This window comes from Hyperolius riggenbachi, chromosome 3 (genome assembly GCF_040937935.1).
Source record: "Hyperolius riggenbachi isolate aHypRig1 chromosome 3, aHypRig1.pri, whole genome shotgun sequence".
Taxonomy (NCBI): domain Eukaryota; kingdom Metazoa; phylum Chordata; class Amphibia; order Anura; family Hyperoliidae; genus Hyperolius; species Hyperolius riggenbachi.
Genome location: NC_090648.1, coordinates 44,309,510 through 44,319,861, shown reverse-complemented (window position 1 = coordinate 44,319,861; position 10,352 = coordinate 44,309,510). Strand labels below are relative to the sequence as shown.

Here is a 10,352-nt window from a genome sequence, read left to right as displayed (position 1 = left end):
CAAGCCTTATCAGAGTTAACACACATTATCAAAGTTAACATGCCCTATTAGAGTTAATGTGCCTTATCAGAGTAGCACAGCGAGCTCTACGAACTTATGCCTGCTAATTGGCGAGAGCTCCACTCGTCCTGCCCTGAGCCCCTGCGGGCCCAATCACTTTAGAGGACATTATCCCCACACTTTGATTGGCCCAATAGGCTTCCTGTCACTTGACAGGAAACTTGACAGGCAGCCTATTGGGCCAATCAAAGTGCAGGGATAAGGTCCTCTAAAGTGATTGGACCCGCAGGGGCTCAGGGCAGGACGAGTGGAGCTCTCATCATTGCCAATAGCAGGCATAAGTTAGTAGCGCTCGCTATGCTACTCTGGTAAGGTGCATTAACTCTGATAAGGCATGTTAACTCTGATAAGGCATGCTATTTGTCTTAGTGAATCAAGCCCTTTGCAATGTCTTGAATCATCCCCCCCCCCCCTTTACTACTATCTCTCTGTAAAGTTCCTCTTTGAGGCCAGGAAAGAAGAGGGGATGGGAGGGTGCTGAGTGGGACCATCACAACAAGCCTGCCTCTTCCTATTTGAAAATGTGACTTCAGCCCGTTATTACAGGGACCAGGGGGAACAAGGAGAGAAATGAAGGTATGCAGATACACAGAGGTATGCAGATCCAGAATGAACATACTGCTGTGCTTACCTTAGCCTCCTCAGCGGCAACCCCGAGTTAGTCTCGGGAAGGAAATCCACAGCTCAGTGCGGTAACCCTGAGCCTGACTCGAGAGGGATGTGGAGGCTGCCATATTTATTTCCTTTTAAGCAATACCAGTTGCCTGGCTGTCCTGTTAACCATCTCTGCCTCTAATATATTTAGCCATAGACCCTGAACAAGCATGCAGCAGATCAGGTGTTTCTGACATTATTGTCAGATCTGACAAGATTAGCTGCATGCTTGTTTCTGGTGTGCGATTCAGACACTACTGCAGCCAAATACATCAGTAGGGCTAACAGACAACTGGTATTGTTTAAAAGGAAATAAATATGGCAGCCTCCACATACCTTTAACTGCAGTTTTCCTTTAAAAGGTGAAACTAATATATGAAATAGGAACTCTTTGCAGGTGTTTTGGATGAATTAGCTGATTAGCGTCTGACACTTTGAGACTAGAATATGGAACATTTTCACAATATTCTAATGGTCTGAGATTGTGATTTTGGGGTTCTCATAAGCTGTAAGCCGTAATCATCAACAAATAACAAATAAACTCAATTCACTAAGCTTAACTCCTGTCTTTAATAACTCTTCTGAGCTGTTTTACAGTTATCACCATGGTGATATCATTGTGATAACTGTAAAACAGCTCAGAAGAGTTATTAAAGACAGGAGTTAAGCTTCGTGAATTGAGGCCAAAGGCTTGAAATATCTTGATTTGTATGTTACAAACCTATTTAATACTGTATATTCCTGCGTATAAGACTACTTTTTAACCCTTGAAAATCATCTGCAAAAGTCAGGGGTCGTCTTATACCCCGAGTGTCACTGATGCCGTCTGACCCGCCCTATCCTGTTACCGCCTCTCAGATCTCACTGCTGAGGACTGTAGTGAAGCGGCGCAGGCGCACATCATGTGCGAGATCTGAGAGGCAGAGAAGAAGGTAAATAAGATACAAGGGCGGGGCCAGAAGGGTGAAAGAGGCGTGTTTTTATGGGCACAGTGCGATCTATTCTTCCATACCGCTCTGATAAACAGGGAGACGGGGAGAGCTGACCAATCCACTTAGGGACAGGGAGAGTTGACCAATCCAACCAGTCAATCGCCTATATACTGTTATATACTGGGTACCACATACAGCACAGCGCCAGTATCTGTTCATACATAGCACCAGTACATGATGTTTTTTTAATTTTTATTTGGTGTGCGTTGGTAGAGGGGTAGTCTTATACGGCAAGTATATCCCAAACTCTATATTTTAATTGGAAAAGTTGGGGGGTCTTCTTATACACCGGAATATACGGTATATTAATTTCATCTTTTTATGTTGAATTACTGAAATAAATGGACTTTTGCCCAATATTCACATTTTTCAGGTTTCACCTTAGTAATGTTGGCTTTGGAGATTAGAGCAAATACTTTATGAACAGATAAACAAGTGAGAAGAGAGAGAAGATAGGTTGAGAGCTTTGAGAAGAGACTAGGCTGTACAGTGAAGCTATTTCTAATGCTGTTTATTTTATCCTTGACGTATATGGCAAAGCTGTCGTCTGAGATGAGGGGTGCTGGGAAATGAGCTGTAGGGAGTATTGGAAAGCTGTCTGGAGCTATGGAACGGTGACGTTTTAAGAGAGAAGACCTGAAATTGTTTTTCAGCTGATAAAGTAATCTTGGGTGAGGTGACGTCACGCCCGGTAGATTACGGCAATGCCATTCCTGTACTACACAACACGTATGAAGAGCAGCGATGCTATCAGTTTATCTCAGAGCAGCAGTCCTCTGTCGTGTGCGTGGCCTGCATAGATTTCCAATGTCTGTGGCTGCTATTTCTGCCGAATGCCTATTTTAAGCAACCTTTGTGGCTTCCTGTAGATTTTGAGAACTTGCCTAAAGTAAGCCTAAAGCATGGCGCAGATCTGACGCCACAACCCCAAAACCTCACATAGTTTCAGTCTGAACAATATCCTTTAAAGTTTAAAGAGAAACTCCAACCTAGAATTGAACTTTATCCCAATCAGTAGCTGATACTCCCTTTTACATGAGAAATATAATGATTTTCACAAACAGACCATCAGGGGGCGCTGTATGACTGATTTTGTGCTGAAACCCCTCCCACAAGAAGCTCTGAATACCGCGGTACTCTGGGCAAACTGCCACAATGTAACAATGTTCACAGAGAGGAATTAGCTGTTTACAGCTGTCTCTTACAGCCAAAACAGCTAGGAGCAGCTACATAACCTGCCCACAGTAACAATGTCACCATGTAATACATGTCAGAATGTGAATCTGGGAGAGGAAAGATTTTACAATGGGCAAACACTGACTAAATCATTTATACATAATTATTGTAAAAAAATCAAGCACTTTTTTTACTACATTATTTTCACTGGAGTTCCTCTTTAAGACAGAAGGTCTTCTTTATATAAAGGAACTGATAATTGGTGCCCGGTGGTCTCTGGGCTTGTCGGAGGGGAGAGGGTTCATATGAGGCAGTAAATCTGCTTACTATTACATCTCACATCTGCAGAGATTTGGCATTCATGGAATATGTACTCTGTTTGAACTCCCAGAAAGCAAATATCCGCTTCAGGCAGGACACCCTTTTATGTCTTGCAATTCGTTATACATTTTATTGATTGCGTTACATTTGCCACTGTAATTACCAATTCTGTATTTTACACCAGTGTCTATATTTGGCGTATGCCATTGTTTGTATTATGTAGCTCATGTTTGTTTGTTACTTTGTACAGCGCCACGGAACATGTTGGTGCTTTATAAAGCGATAATAATAAGAGGTTTAATAAAAAAAAGGGAACCTGAGGTGAGAGACAGAGCCGGCGCTTCCATTAGGGATGGGAGGGAATTGCCCCTGAGCGCTAAGGGGCCCCCAGCGATGCTGGACCTCCAACTCTTATTTGCTCCGCAGGGGCCCATGCATTATAGCAGAACTTGTATCTCTGTCCCGGCGGCCGGTGCTCTGTTCCGTGTGTTTGTGTTTCTTGTCTCCATCCCGCTGCCTACCTCTTGAGACTGGCGCATGTGATTGCGCAACATGCGCCGGTCTCAAGAGGCAGGCAGCGGAAAGAAGACAGGCAGAAGCGTGCAGGATGGCGGGGCAGGTGAGATACATTCCTGCTATTGTGCAAGGGCCCCTGGGAGCATGTATGAGTCAAGAGGGAAAATTGGGGGTGGCAGGTGGCTCGGGTGGCCCGGGGACTGAAATTGCTGGGTGGGGCAGGGCAGGTTACCTTTACTCCACAAACACGTGGCTAATTCAGCCTCTATTCAGTCACAGACATCTGATCAGCATGCTTGTTCGAGATCTATAGCTAAAGAGGCATAGAATCAGCAGGACAGCGAGGAAACATGCATAGTTTAAAAGGGAATAAATATGGCAGCCTCCGAGGGCCGGGCCGAGGCAAAGGCGAGAGAGGCTCCAGCCTCAGGGCGCAGTGTAGGAGGGGCACACAACTCACTCAGCTATCATTCCCCTATTGTGTTTGAAGCAGAGAGAAATAAGAAAAGGGGATACATGGCAGTGACAGCAAGCCAGATAACTAGAGATTAAGGAATTGGGGGCCATGGGGCACCTCTTAGTCTAATAGCAATCAGTGTGTGACGGCTGGGGTGGGAGGGATGGAGGGGTGCACTTTGGTGTCTCAGCCTCGGGTGCTGGAGGACCTTGTCCCAGCTCTGGTGCCTCCATAGCCCTTTTACTTCGGGTTTCCTTTAACACAATGTCAAGACTGCAGGGGCAATTGATTTCAGCGCATTTGGTGTCCTCTTGGCACTTATGCTACATGTTCTCGGTTTGGAGTTGAGCAGCTTGTCTGTATCGCGATCCTTCCTAAACTGTCACCCAAAATGATCCCTTTGAGTGACAGGCATTAGACTTGTCTAGGTAGCTTCTTGGTAAGGCACTGCCTAAAGCAAACCTGAACAAAACTACCTGATCATACTTAATATGATCGCTGCCTAGTTCTGTCTACCTAAATTAGGGCCACTTCTAGTCCAATGGGGCCCCAGGGCAAAATTAACTTGGGGGCACCCACTGGCACCCCCACCCCCCATAAGCGGCATTAAGGGTGTTCTCTGCAAATTCATCCTCTCTGGACCCCCGAGCCATGCTGGGCTCCCCCAGGTCTCCCCCCAAACTTTTTTTCCCAGGGGCCCCTGCAGAGTTTTCGGCAGCATTATGACTCACATGTCCCAGTGGGCGTGCTCCTCCTTTACGCCATACTTCTCCGTGTTCATCCTGGCAGGGGCATCTCTCCTACGTGATCCTGCGCATGTTATTATGTAACAATATATGCCAGGTCATTGAGAAGCGTTTCCCCTGCGAGGGGGAAGATGGGAATGCACGGACTAATGGAGAAGCACACCTGCTGGGACAGGTGAGTTTTGTACAGCAGGAGAGATTGGCAGTGCTTCCAGACAGAGGCTGTACCCGAATTAGCTACCTGCAATAGATGTGCAGAGCTCCAGAATATGGACAAAAATACACAACATGCATTCAAAACAGGTACAGCAAAGATGGGGGTTAGCTTCAGTAGAATATTCAAATTTTGAATGCAAGTGGTGTATTTCTGTCCATATTCTGGAGCTTTGTACATCTTTGCAGGTAGCTAATTCAGGTACAGCCTTTGTCTGGATGTGCTGCCCATTTCTCCCACTGCACAAAATTAACAAAAGTATACTTTTTGGCTAGCTGCATCCATATGCTTCAATCTGCATTCAAATTGTTAGATTAGGAATTAGTACATAATTTGCATCTGATTTGCATTCAAGGCTTCTCTCTGTTGGCTTTTATTTCAGTTGCTGCCTTGAGGGCTGTCACTTGTTTGATGGGGACAGGTGAGTTGTTATGCTGCCAAAACATCTACAGGGCCAAAAGTAAAGGTTGAGAAGAGATGGGGGGGATAGGGCGCATGGATGCACTCAAGTCCCTGAGACAATTCAATGGGCGATATACTTCCTGCCCAGCAGGGAGTGCGCCACTCAGCAGGGGGTGGCACTATGCATATGACCCTGTCGCCGCACGGTGACGCAATGTCATATGAAGGCTAGTTTCTGCGGTGCAACCTGATGTAGATTTTTGTCAATGGAAAAATAAGGCATCCCCTGAAAATAAGCCCTAACACAACTTTTGGAACAAAACTTAATATAAGACCCTGGCCCATATGCAATTAGCTTTTTCTCCAGAGTTTTCTCCTAGGAGATAATTTTTCAGCTTCTATTTAAAATAACTTTTCAGAACTTTGCAATCTAAAAAGTACCAAAAAGTAGGCGTAAAAGTACTACGAATATTATTTGCGTATGTTCTTGCTTGCTAAGATATTTTATTGACAAGTTTGAAAATATTACCTAGCAGAAAACTCAGGAGAAAAAGAGAATCGCACATGAACTTTCTTATTTTGGGGGGAAACAGGGTAGATATCATTTAGATACCTGCTGTAGTGTGCAGCAACTAATTCTAGTGCATTCCAAAGCAGCCAATAATAACAGAGAGACCAGTCATGTGACAACCCATGTGATCACACCAAGTTCACTCTTATTCTCCTTTATTGTCCGTACCTTCAGAGGTTTCCAGTTTTCTGAAAAACAGTAAGTTCACGTACAAACATATAAAATAGGTGTGCTGGCTACACACTACTTATAAAAATCACAAAAAGTTCTATAAATATAAGATTTAAATTACACACTGAAAAACAAATCATCGCTAAAAAATATATCTTCTAAAGACACAGCCCTTTAAAAATGGTTCCCGTCTCTTAGAGGCAGGGCTGTGTTTATAAGGAAGACAAGGTAGTCGGAAGCCAACTTTGCAGAGTTTTGTTATGTTTAGTGTCCCTTTTTAAAGTATCCCTGTAATGGAATCATTTACGTGAATCCACCGTTATGTCCTGAAACAGAAGGATTTAATAACAGCACTGATAAAATGTCTTTTCAATCTTATCCAGCCATATAAAAACTCCCCAGTTCAAATCATGTACCGGTACTTAGTAGGCAATAGTGATGATTGTAAATATCTAATTAGGATTATGCCAAATTTCACGTTAATTTACGCAATTACATCTATACGTCATTACGATTTTTAAATTCAATTGATTTCATGTAATCATTCGTAATTTCACATAATTTTACCATAATTTTGTGCCAACTTTAGCAGTGAAAAGCAAGCTCCATACACGCTATTGCCACCAAATATGTTACGCATGTTAAAGAGAATCTGTACTGTAAAATTCTTACAATAAAAAGCATACCATTCTATTCATTATCTTCTCCTGGGCCCCTATCTGCTGTTTCTGTCACTCCCTGCTGCAATCCTGGTTTGTAATTGCCAGTTTTAGGCAGTGTTTACAAACAAAAGACATAGCTGCTAACCAGAGTGTGATAGGCTGAGAACTAGCTTACTGTGTGACTCATGCAGAGCTTGGAGAGGGTGTGTAAAGCTTCTGCCTATCACAAGCAGTGCTGCACATTCCACACATTCAAGCCTGAGCCCGACAGAGGAAAGAAGATAAAATTTATTACAGAGACAGTGCAACTAGAAAAGGTTGCAGTAAGCCAGAGCACACTTATAGGATAGAAGAAATAAGGCTCAAAATTTTGTTACAGAGTCTTAAGGAGAATGGTGTGTACAAGTCAATAAAAATAATTTTTCAAAAAGACCTTGTAGTTTTTGAGAAAATTGATTTAAAAAATGCAAAGAAAACTGGTTTTTAAACTCAGAAAAATGAGTTTAAAAACCATTTTTCTTTGCATTTTTAAAATCAATTTTCTCAAAACTACAAGGTCTTTTTGAAAAATTATTTTTTTGACTTATACCCACTATTCTGCTTACCATATGACGCAATTGGTGGCAATAAGCATGTATGGGGGCGTTACTATTAACTGCCAAAGTCGGCACAAAATTACGCGATAATTATGAAGGATTACAATTACAGACGGAAATTAGTTATTATGATTTTTCTCGAAATTTCGCAATACGATTTGGCATCACAATTGCTAATTTCAATGAGAAATTGCGGCTATGCAAAATTTGTGCTAATCACTAGTAGGCAAGTCAGAGCGGAATTTGCTTACTTCCATATCATTGCTCCTCTCCTCTCGCTTCCCGATGAATCATGCTGTTCAGGTGAAGAGGAGACAGCATGAGTCATCAGATGCGAGGGGCAAGTGTTGTTGACATGGGAAGTGACCTGCAGGATTTTCATATGGCTGGACAGAAGAAAAGGTGTTCGGGGTAACCAACAGCATCCACACTTCTGCTGCAGGATATAACAATGGTTTCACATGCACAGATCCACAACAGGGTCTCTTTAATGTAACAGCTTAGTACTTTGGAGTAGTAACAGGAAGAACCCTCCCCTAATGACCTCCTCTATTTGTTCCCTCAATGGATTTAAAGTTAAATGCCAGGGACTTGTTTTGCATAAGATTTTGTGCAGTAAGTATTAAGCTTTTGATATATTAAGCCGTTCAGAACGGGATTTCCTTATGGGCAAGCGCGCCGGCGGCGATCGGAGGGGTGAGAGGGACGCGGCAGGGAGGGGGAATCATGTAGCTAGCGCTAGGCTAGCTACATCGTTTAGAAAAATTTTTTTAAAAAAAGTGCTGCGCAGCCACCCTGACACAATCAATAGAACGCCAGGGTGGTTAAGAAGTCAGTTCCATACTTTGCAGTCCTCTCACTATAACCCTTTAGAAATCATTGACATTAAAGGGAACCCTAGGTGAGAGTGATATGGAGGCTGCCATATTTATTTCCGACAATGCAGATTGCCTGGCTGTGCTGCTAATCCTCTGACTAATACTTTGAGGAAGCATGCAAATCAGATGTTCTGCCTGAAGGCTGACTAGCTGTATGCTTGTTTCAGGTATAATACATACACACCTGGATATAATGAAGCCAGAAAGATCAGCAGGAGAGCCAGGCAACTGGCATTCTTTAAAAGTAAATAAATATTGCATCCTCCTTATCCCTCTTTCTTCTTATGCCACCTGCAAGAGCACCACTATGATTGGTGGAAGTGCTCTACCAGACTTCACCACTAGATGGCTCTACTTGCTCGGAGAGTGAAGAAATCATAGGGGGGGGGGGGATTCTCCAGTTAATTTTCCAAAGTACTCAAACAAAAATAAGGAGATTAGGCATGGGAGATTACTTGAATGGCATTCAGCAGAACTGAAGTCAATTAGAATGTCATAGGTAAGTATTCAAAGGTTAGGCTTTAGAACCATAGGTAGGAATTAAGCAAGTATAGTAATAACCTTTTATAAATTAGAAGTTTAAGCTTAGACACAGTCTTGAGGTGACCACTAACGATATAATTTGACGTTTACGAACAATTATTCGTATGAATGATCGGAAATGAACATTTGGAATCACTAATGGACAATAATCTAAACGATCCAATTGGAATGATGGGATCAATCTGAAAATCAGATCGATTTCACTAATCTGATCGGATTGGTTAGGATTAAGATTTTGTCCGTTAGTGGTCCTCAATGATAATTTCCTATCGTTTGTACGAATAAACATACGTAAACGATCATTTGCCAAATTGTATCGTTAGTGCCCACCTTTAGTGGGATTGGATAGAGCTGGGATCATCTGAGGGGTAAAGTTAGAGCTAGCCATCAGGATAGAGGTTTGGTTAGGCTGAGACATTATTTTAAGAGAGTTAATTATTGTTAGTCATCAGAAAAGAGGATTGGCTATGGCTAGAGTTTGGCATCTGAGAGTGGCATCAGTTTTGGTTAGGTATTATTTTGAGGAGAGGAAAGTTGGGGTTAGGCAGTAGGAAGTGAAATGGTTTTAGGTTGGGTGATCCGTTAAGTATCTGGTACAAGGGGTTCTTGGTTAGTGTTAGGCATGTCAGGAGGGAAGGCTGAGTTATAGAATGGTATGGTTGGCAAATTAACAAGGAGCCAAAAGCTGCCACATTAACAAACAGATATACGTAAGATCCAGCATACCAACCGCTGGTATTGAATCTACAAATTCCCATTCATGAGCACTAACCACCCTTTATTATTGTAGTGTAGATGCAATCTCTTGAGAAGACCTCATCTTACAAGGTCTGTTTCCAACAAGTTCAGTTTAAAGAGGACCTCCCTATTTCTTCCAAAACCTAAATGATGGTAGTCTCTTCAAGTAAGCGCTTTGTGTTCTTAGTCTATGGTGCCAACTTCTTCCACTGTGCTTTCCATAGTAAGTGAGGAGTCCAGAGATCGGTGGAAGAGTACGATTCCTGATTGGCAGGGGGATTTGCCATGAGTTGATTTGCAGAGGATTGCATAGTGTCCAGTCCTCTAGAAGGTTCATGATACTTGACACCAGAGCTTCCCATCTTTTTCACTTTAGAACAGGCAGAGTACAGGCAGTGGACATTACCAGTGGCTTCCATTATGAGGACAAAGTAAGAAGGTTTTTCAGAGACTTTTGTTTTTGTCCAGGTTTGAGTTGCAATGGGCTGACAATGTCTGAAATCGTAAAGTGGGGTGAAACTCAATTTTAATCTATTGTCTAAAGTAGTGAACACAGCATAAAATAATAAGAAAAACGTATAGCTGGTTTTGAAGCTGCTGGAAGGGTTAATACTCAAACATCTTCTTCACACAGAAGCTAATTGAAAATTTTGCT

General features: G+C 42.6%; 1 protein-coding gene across 1 annotated transcript in view; it reads right to left on the bottom strand.

Moving 5' to 3' along the window:
* Nucleotides 1–7,506: 7,506 nt before the first annotated feature.
* Nucleotides 7,507–10,352, bottom strand: part of GAL3ST4 (galactose-3-O-sulfotransferase 4) — a 62,626-nt gene continuing 59,780 nt past the window's right edge. The window contains exon 5 of the transcript XR_011030141.1: nucleotides 7,507–10,192. The gene's annotated coding sequence lies outside the window, so the exon portion shown is untranslated. The remainder of the gene's footprint in view (nucleotides 10,193–10,352) is intronic.